The sequence below is a fragment of the Orcinus orca genome, chromosome 7, assembly GCF_937001465.1.
Source record: "Orcinus orca chromosome 7, mOrcOrc1.1, whole genome shotgun sequence".
NCBI lineage: Eukaryota > Metazoa > Chordata > Mammalia > Artiodactyla > Delphinidae > Orcinus > Orcinus orca.
Genome location: NC_064565.1, coordinates 109008665 through 109026446, shown reverse-complemented (window position 1 = coordinate 109026446; position 17782 = coordinate 109008665). Strand labels below are relative to the sequence as shown.

The window sequence follows — 17782 nt, the reverse complement described above, 5'->3', positions numbered from 1 at the left end:
GTTAATCACCAGAGACAACCTTACAACTGGCTCCAAAAAAATCTACACAACAAACTTTACTAACTAGCCCTAATCTTCCATTAGTTCCCCCACCTATTTGCCTTCCTACCATTTGCTGCCCTAGAAACTCAAAGTCCTTTTCCTTTGCCTTGTCACTTCTCTAAAAATGTATTGTTCGGGCTTCCCTGGTGGTGCAGTGGTTAAGAATCTGCCTGCCAATGCAGGGGACACGGGCTCGAGCCCTGGTCCAGGAATAGCCCACATGCCGTGGAGCAGCTAAGCCCATGCACCACAACTACTGAGTCTGCGCTCTAGAGCACGTGCTCTAGAGCCCACAAGCCACAACTACTGAGCCTGTGTGCCACAAATGCTGAAGCCTGTGCGCCTAGAGCCTGTGCTCCGAAACGAGAAGCCACCGCAATGAGAAGCCTGCGCACTGCAATGAAGAGCAGCCCCCGCTCACCACAACTAGAGAAAGCCTGCATGCAGCAATGAAGACCCAACACAGCCCAAAAAAAAAAAAAGTATTGTTCTTTTGTTAAGATGCTATATAAGCCCAAGTTCTAACCATCTCTTTGAGTTACTCATCACTGGGCACTGCCACTGTGTGCACGATCTTGGGCTGTGATTCTCAAAATGAGCTTGTATCTCCAGATTTGGGCGTGATAGTTTGCCCTGTGACCTCAATTCTCTGATGGATCTAAGAAAAGTCACTGATTTTCAGTCTGTTCAGGGTTTTTCTTGTTGTGAGGACAGGGGTGATGACCTCCAAGCTCTTTACATGTCAGAGGTGAAACACGAAGTCACTCCTATGGTCTTTTAATAAGAGATATGACACTTCAACCACCAGAAGAATTAGGAAAGACATTATTTGAGCATAAAGAATTGTCTTTCCTAAGAAAGTGCAGTTGGTGACTTCCATTAAACACACCAAAATGTATATGCATTTTGAAATATTTCAAATGTAGAAAATCTCAGAACATAAAACTTTTACTCTACCAAATGTAATTGTTTCTTGATACAACTTAACTTGTAGATCTATATTTAAGAGAGTAGTACAAAGCAATGTTCAAATACCCAGCTTCTTTTGGTAACTGTTATCATGGTCATAGCTTTAAAAACAACAACAAAAATCTGTTTTTAAAATCAAATTAAAAACGAAAAAAGTAACAATAATCCAAACGTCACTTTTCTCATCTGGGGATATACTCTATACAAATAGAGAAGCTGAGGAACAGAAGCCCCTGTGCCTTCTCTGACTTTTTCCCCCCAGGACCAGGCATCTGCCTGGCAAGAACTCTGGAAAGAAAGGGATGTGGCGGGGGGATGTGAAGTGTTCCCTGCTTGGCATGCTTTCACCCCCAGGCCCTATCCTGCAAAGTAAGGTTTAATCTGAGAAGGAAGCCACAGAGAGGCAAAAACATCTTTTCTACCTTTTAAGAATTACGGGTATAAAGGAACACTTTCCCAACTTTTAGCCCTGTGTTTTGCCAAATCTCCAAATGTTGCATGGTCAGACTACGTCACTTTGCCTTTGAAGAATGACTTTTGCAGAAATGCACCTTCATATTAGGCCTTGACATAGGTCTCACTCACCCAAGGGACAGCCACAGAGTAATCATTTTCACATTGCTGTAAAACACTGTTCCGACTTTACTGTTCCTTGTGCAAAATCCCATCAGCGCTAGAAAAACTTAATTTCACCTAATAAACACGCATGCTTTCTTCTGTTGAGAGCTACTCAGCCATTTGGTTGCTAATTTTTCCCCCTTTACTACTAACTTCTGTCTTAAGTCATTTCTAGAACCTACACTACCTGGAAATGGGCAAATAATGTACAAATATGTGCCAATATAAAAAAGGTTAAGTTAATTCAATTCAGAGAATACCTCAGAGAAGCTTCCTCACCTGCACCAGACTTTGAAAGAAAGTAATTAAAAGGAGGAAACGTATTTTAAAGAGAGGAAATAGCATGCATGTGCTGCTAGCACAGAGACAGGAAATATGTGAAATATGCTTAGGGAAGTTTAAGTTCATTAGGCCGATCAGTTCTGCTATAGTGCTTGTTTTGAAACAAGCAAATTTGTTCAAATGCAATCAATATATATCAAGGAACAATTGGAGCACGATGCAAATTTTGCATCTGATTGTGCACAATTTCATCAGCACAAGCCCCAGGTGAAGGCAGGAAACTGCACCCGGCTGAAGTAAGCTACCTCAGTTTGCTGAGTATTTTATGAGTTCCACCCATCCACATCTGCAATTATGACTTGACATCCAATCCGGATAACCCTTCTTCCACCACTTGACAATAATTCACAAGCTGCAATCCTTCTGACAATCGCTTCTGAAAGCAAAGGTCAGGACTTTTTGAAGGTAGAGTGCCATCTTTCTATGTACTTCTGCGTTTCTTAATCATTTAACAGGTGTAAAACCGTGCTGCCATTTTATTAGGTTTCTATCTTTTCTTTTGTAATGTGCCATTGACAACCTTTTTGAGTGTTTTGCTCCTAACACCCTTTGCACCATAGCTCTATGGTTTTTATTGCGTGATTTCGCATAGTATGGTGGTTTTAGGAATGCCTATGTCCCTTCTGGCAGACCTGACTCTTCCTCTAGTCTAAAGCATGTGGGAGGGAGGACAGCCTGCACCCAGGGACTGCTGCTCATTAGCCATTGTTATCCCACATCCACTTTGTGCTTTATTCCTACCATCCCATTCTTTAACCAAAATCACCCAAGTTAGAGGCTCTCATCACTCAAATATTTAAACACCACATTCTCTGAACTTTCTTAGGTAAATTAGAATAAAAGGGAAAAATTCTCCTTCAACCTAGCAAATATGCCCACTATTTTTCCCTTTATGTCTTCTCTCCCAAAAGTTGTTTTACCTTCCTTCACATGGAATTTAAAACCAAGGTTCATTTAATTTTGGCATTTGTTTACTTGACTTTATGTCCTAAATGTGCCAAGGTTTCGTGTCTGATTATAGTTATTCAAGGACACAGACAACATTTGTGTTTGGTCAGATGCTTTTAGTAAGAGATATCAGTACAATATTCAGTTCGAGTGTAACAATTTCAGCAGAGAAGTAAGGGAAGAGTGAAGTAAGAACCCAAGATCAGATGCTCTGACAACACATGAAGCTCAAAAAACCAACTGCATTTACATGCATTGTGCATGTTTCACTTCTAGACAGCATACAAGGTCAAACCGCTGTCAGTTACAATAAGCTTCCAAACTTCTGGTCAATTACCTGGTTAATAACAAAAGACAAGGCTATGACATCATTACAGTTGTAATTAATTTACACAGATCAGCCTCCTGTTAATCAAATACATCTTTAAAAGCATTTAATTATTTTTCACCTAGAAAGCAACACTTAGCTTTGTTAAATGAAAAGCAACCTGGCTGAATTCAACATGAGAAGCTGTCAGACTGCTTTAAGGCATAAATGACAAAAGGCTTCACAGGGCACACTGTGCAATATAGGAGCTATTGCCATACTCACAGCAAACAGAAGCACAAGATGATGGATAACACAACACATCTGAACAGTTTCCAAACATAAAGAAGTTGTCAGGGAACTTGGGGTAAACAGACAGATTCTGGAAAAAGAAACATCACAGTGCTTTTTGTCAAAATGATACACAGGGCTAGCAATATTAACGTTTGCAGTAGAGGTCAGTAATTAAGGTCATGGACTTTGGTAAGAGCTCCACAATACGCCAGCCATGTGACCTTAGGAAAGTTATTTAACTACTGGTTCCTCACCTGTACAAGGAGATAATGCAGCCATATTCGGTGTTGTGAGGATTAAATGAGATTATATATATAAAATCATAAATTGGGAAATGATACTGTTTTTAATGCATATCAACACATAAAATAAGGCTTAAGATTAAAAATTTTAAATAGCTTTAAAGTGTCTTTATAACTTAGTAACCAATTAGCATTTTTCTGGGCTATGATCCTACATTTTTAAACTGCATCATGTGATTCAATTACACATACATTTTAAAAAAACAGTATGATGGGGTGTGTGGAAGGCACATGAAAATAGAAACGATTTTTTTTAACTAAGATAAATTTTGTAATAAAATCTCAAATCAGAGTTTTTGTCAACATTATCTTTAAATTACCATTACATTTGAGAATTTAATGAGCCTCCATTTTAGGACTAAAAAAAACTCTATATGTCAGATGGCAAAATTTTTTATTTTTCCCTCCTTTTTAAAGGGTTATAGTCTTAACAGAAATGATTAGATTATCTTTATACGTGAAAAATGGAATACTGGATTTTGTATATAATCTTGACTTTTGCTCCACAGTGAGGTGAATTAGTGCCAACTCCAATTCTGATCCATCACCGCTTATGATTTCCAATATCAATCATAAGCTGGTTCCCTCTCTCATGGGCTACAAGTTTTAGTTTAACGAGGGCTCATTAAAGTTCTCCAACTGACAGCCCTGCAGACGTAGGTCCTTAAACCAGGAGACGTACAGGGAGCAGCAATGCCAGCATCCCACCATCACTCCCTTCAAGAAGATTTAAGTAATTCTATTCTGAGGTTCGCTCCACACCAGATTTCTTTGTTTGTCTACCTGAAGTCAATGAAAAAGTGATAGCCATAACCCCATTTAAACTAACTCATGTAAGAAATGTTAGTGAACTATTTACGTAACTGAAATCCTCCCAACACAAGAACTGGCCAAGAGGGGAGAAGCATGCCAGGCGACAGAGCTGTGCACGTTCCACAAGCACACAGGACGTCCACTAATTACCAGGTGGTGGGGACGGCTTGGGCTTTGTTTCCTTTCTTTTTCTCTGCCCGGCATTAACACCTCATTCTTTCAGTAACAGGTAAGAGACGCCTCTCACCCCCATTGGATGTGGTCCTGGGGGGGGGGGACCAGAAATCCAGGATGCCTTTCCTACACTGATTCAAGGGTAACAGTGACCAAGAATGGAAGAATAACTCTCTTCCTGGAATCTAACACTTTTGCAGAGACACTAAGACCAACAAATTCTGGATCTGATACTCAGAACATTAACTTAAAGAATTTTCCAGATCTATCAAAGTCTACCCAAGCCTCAAGAGCTCATCTGGCTGCAGTCCTGTGGTTTGGTTTTTCTGTAGATTTTCTGAGCTCATCCATATACTTCCAATAAACCTCTTGTTCTTGAATAAGTTATCTGGATAACTTAGTTAACTTAATTTCTGTTGTTTGTAGTCAAATAACCCTACACAGATACTAGGGAATTTGCCAAGGGCTGGCAGCAGATCCTAGTTTATTTCAAGCATCATCAACTCTCATTTTTCAGAGTACATACAACACTCTAGCTAACAGGAGAACCCAAACATGGAGGGTATACAAACAGCATCTCAAAGGTCTGCCACAGGCTGAACATCTAGAAAGCAAAAAGGTCCCTTATTAATACAAAATTCACATTCCTTGGAAAGAGAAAGAGGAAGCCCTGAATACTTCCATGTGAAGGAACTTCTACTACATGGGCAGCACACACAATATTTATTCCTACATCTGTTCAAGCTCAGCATCACAACTGACTCATTAAAATACACATCCTTGAAAATTTCTGGTATCTGTAATATAAAAAACACAGCAAAATTTCTTTAACAGTGTTGCTCAAGGGACTTTCAAGGGAAAAAATTCCAAAATTAGAAGTGGCTGCCAACACGCACACACCCTTATATATTATTTATATAAAACTGAAGTCATTGTAATATGTATCTAAATTTCATTCATACTATCCTGATATTGTGACTTTGGATTAAAAATGCATAAGCAAGTGAACACTGTGGAGAAACAGCTGTTGGTGTAATGACAACATTCCTGGATCTGAAGCTAGATATGGCGTCAAGTCTGGATGCCATCACTTACTAGCACGTGGCCTTGGGCAAATCACATAATCAGTCCTGCTGAGCTTCGGTTTCCTTATCCATGGATGATGAAAACTCCACTTACTTCCTGGAGTCATCAGGAAGAAGAAATGAAACAGCATATTATGTAAAAGCACACAGCACATCCCCCAAGTTTGTTTTCCATTCTCCCTTCCTCTCCATAAACTAATGAGCCTTTTGCCCCCATGGAACTAGACTTTATTGCTTTATAATTATGATGCTCATGTAACAATGTCCAAGAAACGAGATGGTAAATAATACCAACATGCAAACCTGAATGTACGCACTTTTAGTTGGCTACCAGCTAGATCCCAAAGGGCTCTTGCACACTATCTATTGCTTCCCAGAAATTTGATACATTATCTCTTCTGAATGCAGCCAGAATTATCCACGGGCTTTGAAATATCACCATCATGATGTTGCAGAGAGCAGCTGGTTGATTGAAAGTGACTCCCCCTCCCCCATGCTCCAGCTGTCACCAGGAAACCCTCCTCAATGTGTGAAAAAGGACAATGTGATATTACTACTATCGCTATTAAAAACAATCTAGCAAATACTTAGCATTTGAAATTGTTTTTCTTATGAAAGCTCACTATTAACTAAAAATTAACTCTTTAAGAAAAACCCTTTACCATATAAATGCAAACCAGCTGCTTTCATACAACAAAATACTAAAGGACAGTAAACACAAGTAATATATTTCCACTGACTCCTTGTTTCTTTTTCCTTGAGTCATTTGTAATGCTAAACAACAGCCAGTTAAAATATTAAAGTTTTAACCGTGGTAACAGCTGTCACAGCTTAGAGGGATTTAAAAACAAACAAAACTGGGCTTCCCTGGTAGTGCAGCGGTTGAGAATCCGCCTACCAGTGCAGGGGACACGGGTTCGTGCCCCGGGTCGGGAAGATCCCACATGCCGTGGAGCGGCTGGGCCTGTGAGCCATGGCCGCTGAGCCTGCGGGCCTAGAGCCCGTGCTCCACAACGGGAGAGGCCACAACAGTGAGAGGCCCACGTACCGCAAAAACTTAGATGATTTCTCAAAAAATGTGCATAGATTCCTCCCTATTTTTATATAATATGGGTCGGATTGAAGGCTGGATTTTTTTTTTTAAATGATCTCACTTCTCTACATGAGAAACTATACATATGTCTGACATTGCTGATAACCCTGGGAGTTGTCTTCAGAACAAGTTTGTGGATCCCACTCAGGAATTCTCAACACCTGACTTTTTAGGTACAGCTCATCTCCTGAGGATTTCTACCCCACAGATGGTTTCACACCCTGTCACACGGACTCCTTGAAGTGTCACTGCAGGAGGCTCCCAGCAGGCAGGTCCTATGCCCTTCAACCCCTCTTCTCTTAAAACCTCTCAGTTCCTGAGCTTTACAGGTAAGATGCTGCTAAAGAGGGTCCCCTGCTAAAAAATCTGAGGCCCCCTGCTTAGATGACTAGAGCTACAGCATAAAAGGCCATCTATCTTTCTAAGGCATTTCTATCTTTGTAATGGTTTTTAAAAAGAATTTTTACATACACATGCATTTACCTAATTTTACTTAAATGTATAGATTATTTGTCCCTACCTCCATATTATAATACATTGCCAAGTAAACGAAATTATGACCTAGTATGACACCTTTCAAGTCGTTTCCATGCTCACATATTCATATGCACTATATACAGAAATATGAGATTTTTTGATCATTTTTTAAAATGGAACATAAAACTCTTTACTTTCCAATCATTAAGCATCCATATTGAAAAATAATGATTTCAGAGCTATAATAGCATTTTCTTATTCTTTGGTGCATGTCTTCAGTGAAGTCTCATCTCCTGTAACAAAGTGCCCCCTTCTGTGGCTGACTGTCCCCATTAACTAACTGTAGATACTTAAACAGTAATCACCCGCTGACCTTGACCTTCCAGTAAACACTCAAAACAATTTATGAAAGTTGCTCTGTTATGCTGACAGAACTGAAAATGGTGCCTTTCTACCAGGTTTAGAGTTTTAACTTTCTCCAAAGTGTTTGCTTTCTCTCATTCACAATACTGTGAAAGCTCTTCAGCATTTTGCTTAAAAAGAAAAGCAGCGCAATCAAGTAATTAATAAAATTACCTCATTTATAAAAATATTACGAGGAAATGAATGAGATCAAGCTAGGTTTCAGGTAATAACTACCTTTTCTCCCCTGTCCAACATGCACCAGTTACTGAGCCTCTCGGCGTTAACAGACATGCTTTCCACTTGATTTCATTTTATTCACTGTCCTGAGGTGGTCACACACCACGAGTCCTACTCTATAGGAAAGGAGATTCAGGCTGGGAGGATGTAACTTGTCTACTGGACACAATCAGTATGTAGCAGAGGTGGGGTTCAAAGCAGGGTGTGCCTGACCCAAACCACCGCTAAAGATCAGCCTCTCTGACACAGTGAACAAGAAAAATGGGGCCTTTGAAAAGTGAATACTTCATGATGGGACAGTGTTAATTTAGCATTAACAAAATTATTTATAGGGTATAAATATCTAAACTGACTCACAGTTATCTGAAAACTCACCCACAATACCCAGGAGCCACGGTGTGGCCTCGGGAGCAGTGGACTCTAATCAAAGTGACCTGTTGTTTCGGCCATGGTGCTACAGACTCTTCTCAACATCACAATGAGTCTAGGCTTTAGGTCAGCTGCTTCGAATCCCGAATATTTCTCTTTATCCCCCCAACACCAACCCCCTGAAAAGGGGAAGGAAAAAGCTGTAACACTGCAGCTGACATTCTGTAAAAACAGCAGATGGAGGGCACATCTAACTTAATTCCTGTGATGCTTCCAGAAAACACAGGTAAGTAGATATGATGAGAACTTCTTTGCTATCGTGGAGCTGTACGACACATGGGGAAAAAAGGACAGAAACATCTTCAGTTTTGTCTCTCGTTTCCAAGTCACTGCTCTATAATACTTCTCAACTCTAAGGCTAAGGCTGATCTCCGATCAGTTATCCACCCTACTTTCTTTACCAAATTCTGGGTCAAAAGAAGGCACAATGAAGCTGAAAAAACCAAAAGGCCAAAGAATTAAAAACTGCTCTTTAACACAATTACTAATGCGGTTCTTAAAAATACTACAGCATTGGTATTAACTGAATATCCTACATTCGACAGCCTCAATCGTATACAATATAATGAGAATCCATAAAAATAAACTGCCCTCTAAGCAGCAGAAGAGGCACAATATTTGTGCACTACAACCCACATCTAAATCAAAGAAGAATCCTTTCAGCACAGTCTATGTACTTATTTTAGACAGTTCTAACAAGTTCCTTAATAACATCTCGTCTCTGTTTTCCACCTGTGTTAAACTCTTTTCCTGCATTTTTACACTGAATACTTTCAGTCCTATGAAGTAACCTTTAACTAATTTGTCCCAGGTCCTACACCTAAGAAAGGTTTCACCTGGATTCAAATTCCATTCTGTGACTTCACAATGGCTGTTCTTTATCACTATGGCCAGTAATTCTCAAGCTTTAGCACACAGGTGCCTTGGGATCAATTCGAAGTCTTGTTAAAATAGATTTTTGATTCACTAAATCTGGGGTAAGACTCCTAAATTTGCATTTCCAACAAGTTCCCCGCTGACGTTGATGCTGGTAGCCCTGGAACAATTTGGGAACCCAATGCACTGCCTTCTTCTAAGATTATTTGCTTTCCCAAGCCCTGCCACACCAGCAGCAAATTAGATGTTTTTAGATTTACAGGTTATTAGGACAGCAAAAAGTGGCATATAAATGTGAGACATAAGACAGATTTTTAAGGAGCAATTCCAAAGGGGGGAAAAAAAAGAGCAAAGTCCAGTTGTCACTGCAAAGAGACCAACCCATCTCGATGACTCAATCATGACTATGCAATAATTTATTTTGACAGTAACACTGAGTTTATGCTCGGTTTGGAAAATCATATAAGCATGTGATCCGTTTTTGTAAAGGTTTTTAAGGCCTGGACAGAAAAGGATTAAATACACTTAGTGTATTTCCTGTCCCGTATTAGGAGAAATACCACTACTTAGATTAGGATTAGGATTGTTTGCCACACACTTGTTCTGAGAAACAGAGTTACTCTTCCAAGAGAAACTGAAACTACAAGCTGTCGCTGATGCAACGTCCCTTTAAACCACACCCCCCCGCCCCGCGCCTCCCAGAGCCAACGCCATCCACCCAGGGCCTGGGCACGTCGTTCCCTGTGCGATCGGCCTCAAGCAGAGACGCGAGTGAAGATGAAGAGACCCCCGTTAGACTCGCTCCGGGAAACTCCCTCCCAGTTCTCGGACCTGTTGAGAGCTCCCACGGAGCGGAGGCTGCGCCTCCAACCCCGCCCCCGCCTGGCCCCAGGGAAGCCCACGGCCTCCCGCAGCGCCGCCGCCGCCGCCGCCGCCGCCAGCGCCCGCGGCCCTGGGAACAGTCGAGAGACGCGGCGCGCAACGGACGACTGCTTCGGCGCCGAACAGACGCGAAAACTCACGCTCTATACGGCCGCCTGCGTCCCCAAGTCTTCGCGACCACGTGCGTCATCACGCACGGGCGCCCGCTCCCGGACGCTCCAGGTCCCAGCGGCCTGAGGGGCGGGGAGAGAGCTTGGTTGATTTCGCGACTCAGCTCCCACGGCCCCCGTGGAGGGTGGGGAGGGCCGTAAAGCGGGGCGGGCGGGCAGCGGCGCATGCTCAGTTGCGCGCGACCGCGCTCTTTTTTTCCCCGCGGGCTGGCACCCAGGACCGCGTGCGGTGGCGGTGGCTTGTAGGAGGCTCGACGGGGAAAGGACCGCGGCCGAGCGCGGCGTGGAGGGCTTGTACTTTCTACTCGTCCTCCAAGCTCCGAGTGACACGTAGATAATAATATTCCTTGTGCCATAAGTAACTATTGGCTGCCCACCACGGTTAAAGCAAGCGAACGGCCTGGCTTACATTCGAGGGACCGGACGCGGGATGGAGATGCGGCGACTGGGCCGCGTGGCGACTGAGAAACTGCCCTACCGGGCCCCAGCCCTGCCGCAGGCTCAGGACCTGTTGCGTGGAGGAGTCACATACTACCTGTGAAGTGGATGGCGGAAGAGACAGAAATCTTCATGAGTTAGAGCGGCCCATCACCCATCTCAGGGCGGAACCCGCGGTTACAAAGCAGGCCAGCAAAACAAGGTCGTAGGTGTACATTTCACAACCCAAAGTCTCAGTCTGAGGCTGCATTTCTATGTCTGTCTGTCTGTTTAAGGCTTTAGGTGTTAAGTATTTCTGTGAACGTATCATTTGATGCAATTTTAATTATGGGTCTGTTTCTGCTCTGAAACAGGTTTTATGTTGGGTTGTAGGAGTCAGGTTAAGTTAAATGCTGTATTTCATGCAATATGAGAAAACTATCTTATTTGGTACGGAATTTTCTAACAACTAGGGGGAAGATGCGTCTTTTCCAAGGACGAAACCAAGTGCAGGTGGTTTTATGCTGCTCTGTATTTACTGGAAGTTGTGGCAGCTGAGTTTAGATAGTCTACTTAAACAAAAACTGCCTAAATCAGAAGAGTTTTGACTATCTTTTGTTATTGTGTATTGCAAGAATTCTTCATGGAAATGTTATTATGGAGTTTGGAATTTAAATGAAGATTTGGCTCACGTGCAGGGTATATAACAGACGTTCAAGTGATAAAGAAGAAGAATCTTAGCAATTTGCAACTATGTTCCTTGAGCCTTACAAGTTATCCGTTTCTTCTGAAAACAATACGCTGATCAGAAAGTTTGGCTGACAATGAGAAACTGCATTTCTGGAAATAGAAATTCAACTGAAGGGAGGAGGTGAATTGCCAATAGAAGTATTTTGTGTATTTCCCTAGAAAAAATAAAAGTAATTTCTCAAAAAGAAGGGATTCCCTTTTATCCTGATCCATGATATTATGCATCAGTTTAATTAATGCTAATCCTTATCTTCCATTCTCTGACACCATTTACACCTTTCTATAATTGCATCATTTTTCTTGTCCTTATATGAATATATCAAATACAGACGTGATTTTAAGGGAGCCACAAATCAAGAAGTAATACAGTAATCTCATAAAATGTCTTTATATGTGGGGATTAAGAGTATACTTAGGCAATTTTATTCAATTTCAGACATCAGTGAAAATTTTCATAGCCATTTAAGAGGAAAGAAAAAGTCTAGGTTTTAAAAAATGACCTTTTTTGTCCTATATGATTCGTTGATCAGACAAGAATTTTTTTAAGCCTATTGAAATCAACACGTATCATACTCAATCCCCATTTAAACTGACAAACAGATCACTTGGATAATAATTGTGTATCTTAAACATTAACATATGTGGCAATCAGCAAGATCCTTTTACTGAGGCAAGGCTTCAAAATACCAAAAAGATCAATGCCTGAAGAAGTCCTTTAACACAAAAGTTACCCAATTATTAAATTACCTTGTAAGATAATGATTCCTAAAAGCTCAAAAGTATTCTTGTATCTTTATTGTGAGAAAAAACAGGATTATGCACATGACGTATGCTATTTGAGACCTGTGTAATTGTCTGGACAATTTTCTATTTTTATCAAAGTTTTGCAGGAGAGCAAAGATACCTGAGATTAAGCTATCTGATTTAAATGAGTGTTCCTAAAATGTGATTCTTGAGTACAGAGGAGTTGTGGTTAAAAAATCTTTGTACATTTCATAAATCTAGGATTGGAACTGGGAGAAAGGCAGGTGAGTATCATTCACAGCTTTCAAAACCTGGCCTGAAGGTGGGAAAACATGAGTCAACAACACCATGAACAAATAACACAACTGGATTATTATTTTAAAGAGGAGCTTGTTTGGTATCTAATTCCTTGTAATGGAGCAAGTATTTATTATACCCAACACTATACAGAAAGATGTATGAAACTCATCAAAGAATTTATGCTTTATTGTTATGAAAAAGCTTGCAAATTAATAAAAGGACAACTATAAAAGTAAGTACAAAGTTGCATTATGTATTATGATGATGAAAAGAGTAATAGTACTTAACAGTGATAGACCATGCAAATGGCAAACATAAGGGATTTGCAGTGGCAATAATGATGTCAGACAAAACGGACTATAAGACATATTTTTAGAAACAGACATTTTGTAATAAAAAGGTCAGTATGTCAAGAAGCTATAATAATTAGAAATGTACATGCACCCAAAACAGTCCTAAATACATGAAGCAAAAATTGTTAGATGTGAATGTAGAAATAGACAATAATTTGATATTTTAATTTCACATTCTCAGTAATGGGTAGAACAACTAGACAGAAAACTGCTAAGGCTATAGAAACCTTGAACAACACTATCGACCTAACAGATATGTATAGACCATTGTCCTTAGTGACAGCAGAATTTATATTCTTTTTAAGAAGTACATTCTCCAGAATAGTGTATATGCTAGGCCATAAAACAAGCCTCAGTAAATTTAAGAGTATTGGCACCATGCAAATTATGTCCTCTGGTTACAATGGAATTACATTAGGAATAGATAATAGAAAGAAATTTGGGAAATCACCCAAATATTTGCAAATTAAGTTACTCATGGTCTGAAGGAGAAGTAACAAAGGAAATCAGAAGATATTTTGAACTGCATGAAAGTGAAAACACTGAAATTTATGGGTTGCAACCAAAAGAGTGATCTGAAGGGTATTTGCTGCTTTAAACACTTACATTAGAAAAGAAAAAGGGTTGTAATATTCTAGGCTTCCAGTTTTAAAAACTAGAAAGATAAGAGCAACTTAAACCTAAGCAAGCAAAAGGGAGGAAATAGCAGTCGTACTGGAAACTAATGAAATAGATAAGAGGAAAAATAAAATCAATGAAAATAAAAATTGGTTCTTTGAAAAGGTCAGTAAAGTTGACGAGCCTTTATTATGCTGACCAAAAAGGAAGACACAAATTACTAAAATCAGGAAAGCAGGATATCACTACCCACCCTACCAAAATTAAAAGGGGCTACGAATAACTTTATGCCAACAGATTAGGCAATGTAGATGAGTTGGACAAATTCCTAGAAAGAAATTGCCAAAACTGAATCAACACAACAGAAAATCTGAAAAGAGTTTGTATTCATTTCCTAGGGCAACCACAACAAAGTACCACAAACTGAATGGCTTAAAACAATAGAAATTTATATCTCACAGTTCTGCAGGCTAGAAGTACAAGATCAAGGTGTTGGCAGGACCTAGAGGATCCTTCCTTAACCTTTTCTAACTTCTGGTGGTTTGTCAGCTAATCCTCCTTTGGCTTGCAGCTGCATCAGCTTCAGTCTCTGCCTTTGTCATCATATGGTCTTCTCCCCCCATGTGTCTGCCTCTTCTTCTTATTAGGATGCCAGTCATAGAGGATTAAGAGCCCAGCCTAATCCAGTATGACCTCATCTTGACTAATTACATCTGCAATGACCCTATTTCTAAAGAACACAGTCTGAGGTCCTGGGGGTTAGGACTTCAACATATCTTTTTGGGTGATACTATTCAACCCATAATAGTCCTATAACAAGTAAAGAAATTAAGTTAATACTTTCAAATATTCCCACAAAGAAAAGCCCAGGCCCAGATGGATTCACTGGTGACTTCAATCAAATATTTAAAGAAGAAATGATAAAATCATTCTCAAACTCTTTACAAAATAGAGAACACTTCTCAACTCATTCTCTGAAGATATTAAATCAGATGACATTACAAGAAAAGAAAGCTAAAGATTAGTATCTTTCATGAATGTAAAAAAAATTTCTAAAAAAGGGTTAGCAAACCAAATCTAGCAGTGCATAAGAGGGACTATATAACATGAATGCAAGGTTGGTTTAACATGGGGAAAAAAAAGTAAAACACCATATTAGTAGACTAGAGCAGCAATCCCCAGCCTTTTTGGCACCAGGGACCGGTTTTGTGGAAGACAAATTTTTCCACAGATGGCATCGGGGGGCAGGGGGTGAGGATGGTTCAGGCGGTAATGCAAGCGATGGGGAAAGGCAGATGAAGCTTCACTCACCCGCTGCTCACCTCCTGCTGTGCGGCCCGGTTCCTGACAGGCCACGGACTGGTACCAGCACGGGGGTTGGGGACCTCTGGATTAAAGGACAAAAACCATATATCAGCTCAGTAGATACAGAAAAGCATTTGATAAAATAAAACACATTTATGATTAAAAACTCTCAAAAAATTAAAAAAGAACTTCCTTCCTAATAAAGGGCATCTGTAAAAAACCTACAGCTGACATCATACTTAGTGGTAAAACAGTGAATGCTTGCCTCTTAAGATCAAGATCAAGAGAAGGATGTCTGCTCTCACCACTTATATTCTAAAATTTATTGTGGTGATGGTTGCATAACTCTGTGAATATATTAAAAACTATAGAAATGGGACCTCCTTGGTGGCGCCATGGTTAAGTATCTGCCTGCCAATGCAGGGGACACGGATTCGAGACCTGGTGTGGGAAGATCCGACATGCCGTGGAGCAACTAAGCCCGTGAGCCACAACTGCTGAAGCCCGCACGCCCAGAGCCCATGCTCTGCAACAAGAGAAGCCACGGCAATGAGAAACCTGTGCACTGGAATGAGGAGTAGCCCCTGCTCGCCGCAACCAGAGAAAGCCCACGCACAGCAATGAAGACCCGACTCAGACAAAAAACAATAAAAATGTTACTCAAAGTTTTAGCCAGTGCAGTAAAGGAACAAAAGAAATAAAAGGCATCAAATTGACTATGAAGAAGTAAGATGGTTTTTATTCACAGATCACCTGATGCTGTGTAAAAATCTTGAAGAAAACACACACACACAAACACTACTAGAATTAATAAATGAGGTAGCACAGTCTTGTGAGTACAAGATCAAAATTTTAAAAATGTATCTCTATATACTACAAATTAAAACTCCAAACATAGCATTAAGAATATAATTTCATTCCAGATAGCATCACAAAGAGTAAAATGCTTGGAAATAAATGTAATAAAAGAGGTGCAAGACTCATACACTGAAAACTACTTAAAATGGCTGAGAGAAATTGACCCTCCATGTTCATGGACTGGAAGGCTCAATATTGTTAAGATGGCAGTTCTCCTAAATTGATCTATGGATTCAACACAATCTCAAAATCTTAGCAGGATTTTTTTTTGATAGAAATTGATAAGCTGATTTTTGTAACTTAGAATAAAAGGTTTATAATAGCCAAAACAATTTTGAAAACGAATAAAATTGGAGGAATGACACTACTCAATTTCAAAATGTACTATAAAGTTACAAAAATCAAGACAGGTTATTATTGGTGTGAGAGTAGGCATAGAGATCAATGGAATGGAATTTAAATAAACCTATATATGGTCAGTTGATTTTCAACAAAATTGCCAAGGCAAAAGATAGTCTTTTCAAAAAAAAAAAAAAAAAGTCTTTTCAACAAATAATGCTTGGAAAATTGGACATCTATATGAAAAAAGACTTAATTTGGACTCATACTTCACACAATACACAAAAATTAACTCCAAATGGAACATAGGCCTAAATATAACAGCTAAAGCTATAAAACTTCGAGAAGACACAAGAGAAAATCTTTGTCATCTTAGATTAGGCAAAGGTTTCTTATCTCTGGCACAAAAGGAAAATGATAAATTGGACCTTCTCAAAATTAAAAAAACATTTGATTTTTTAGAAATATCACTAAGGAAATGAAAATCAAGCCACAGATTGGAAGAAAATATTTGCAAATTTTATGTTTGATATAGGATTTGTATCTTGGATATTTAAAGTACTCTTACAACTCAAGAAAAAGATAAACTATTCAATTAAAAAGTGGGCAAAAGAGTTGAGTAGAAACTTCACCAAAGAAGATACATGAATAACTAATAAACATGTTTAAAATATCACCAACATCATTAGTCACTAGGAAGGTGCTAGTTAAAACCAAAATGAGATACACAACACCCTTCCCCCCACCCAGTGACTATAATAAAAAACAGTAATGGCAAGAATGTGGAGAAACTGGAATTACTGGTGGAGATGTAAAATGGTGTGGCCACTTTGGAAAATAGGTGGCTTTTTTAAAAAGTTAAACGTATGATACAACCCAGCAATTCCACTCTTAGGAATCTACCCAAGAGAAATAAAACACATGTCCATAAAAGACTTGTGTGCCAATTTCAAAGCAGTATTATTTATAATAGCCCAAACTGCAAACAGTCCAAATGCTTATCAAGTGTTGAATAGATAAATCAATAAGAAAGACACAAACTACTGATTAATCCTACGACATGGATGAACCTCAAAAACAGTATGCTAGGGCTTCCCTGGTGGCGCAGTGGTTGAGAGTCCGCCTGCCAATGCAGGGGACACGGGTTCATGCCCTGGTCCGGGAGGATCCCACATGCCGCGGAGTGGCTGGGCCCGTGAGCCATGGCCGCTGAGCCTGCGCGTCCGGAGCCTGTGCTCCGCAACGGGAGAGGCCACAGCAGTGAGAGGCCCGTGTACTGCAAAAAAAAAAAAAAAAAAAAAAACCCAGTATGCTAATTGAGAGAAACCAGACCCAAAAGACTGCATGTTGCATAATTCCAATCATACGAAGCGTCCAGGAAACACACATCTGTAGAGGCAGAAAACAGATCAGTGTTTGCTTGGAACTGGGGGTGAAAGCCGAGTTAACTGTAAATGGACATGAGAAAACTTTTGGGGCTGATAGAAATGTTTAAAACTGGTTTGTGAAGATGGTTACCCAGCTCTATAAATTTATAAAGATCACAAAGACACACTATACACAGACATTGGGTGAACTTTATGGTATGTAGATTCTACCTCAAAGTTGTTTATGGATGCCATACTCTAGGAACTT

General features: G+C 39.9%; 1 protein-coding gene across 10 annotated transcripts in view; it reads right to left on the bottom strand.

The window, feature by feature from the left end:
* Nucleotides 1-10571, bottom strand: part of RHBDD1 (rhomboid domain containing 1) — a 114247-nt gene extending 103676 nt beyond the window's left edge. For 2 of the 10 annotated variants that reach the window (XM_049711912.1, XM_049711917.1), the window contains exons 1-2: nt 10434-10571; nt 5905-5991 (exon numbers count right to left, since the gene is read on the bottom strand). The gene's annotated coding sequence lies outside the window, so the exon portion shown is untranslated. Of the gene's footprint in view, nt 1-3511; nt 3609-5904; nt 5992-10242; nt 10388-10433 lie in introns of those variants that run through there. The other 8 variants (XM_033426411.2, XM_049711915.1, XM_049711914.1 and 5 more) reach the window with 7 other exon arrangements.
* Nucleotides 10572-17782: the final 7211 nt, after the last annotated feature.